Below are 351 nucleotides of genomic sequence, written 5' to 3'. Positions count from 1 at the left end.
GGCGTCCCCGAGTGGTCTGGGAAACTGCCATAACAGCTGGAGAATTCGTCGCCGTCGTCATCACTGCACCCAGATTCCAAAACCGCCGGCTGTGGGAGGGGGTGTCCCCCACCCAGTCCTGCCCTCTAGTGGCAGAGCAGAGAACTCGTGGGTTTTTTTGGGGGGGGGGAGTGGTGTGGAAGAAGAGCGAAAACGAGCTTGTCCGACGCACCATCCGATTCGCGAAGCCTTTGGTCACAAAATACCCAAAAACAGGAGAGGAGTTGAAGGGGTATTTGAGGAGGGTGGGGGGAGGAGAAAAACTGTGCGCATTTTCTGGGGGGGGGGGAGAGAAAGCCACCCGACAACATC

The sequence above is a fragment of the Podarcis raffonei genome, chromosome 18, assembly GCF_027172205.1.
Source record: "Podarcis raffonei isolate rPodRaf1 chromosome 18, rPodRaf1.pri, whole genome shotgun sequence".
Lineage (NCBI taxonomy): Eukaryota > Metazoa > Chordata > Lepidosauria > Squamata > Lacertidae > Podarcis > Podarcis raffonei.
Note: the sequence above shows the minus strand (reverse complement) of the source record.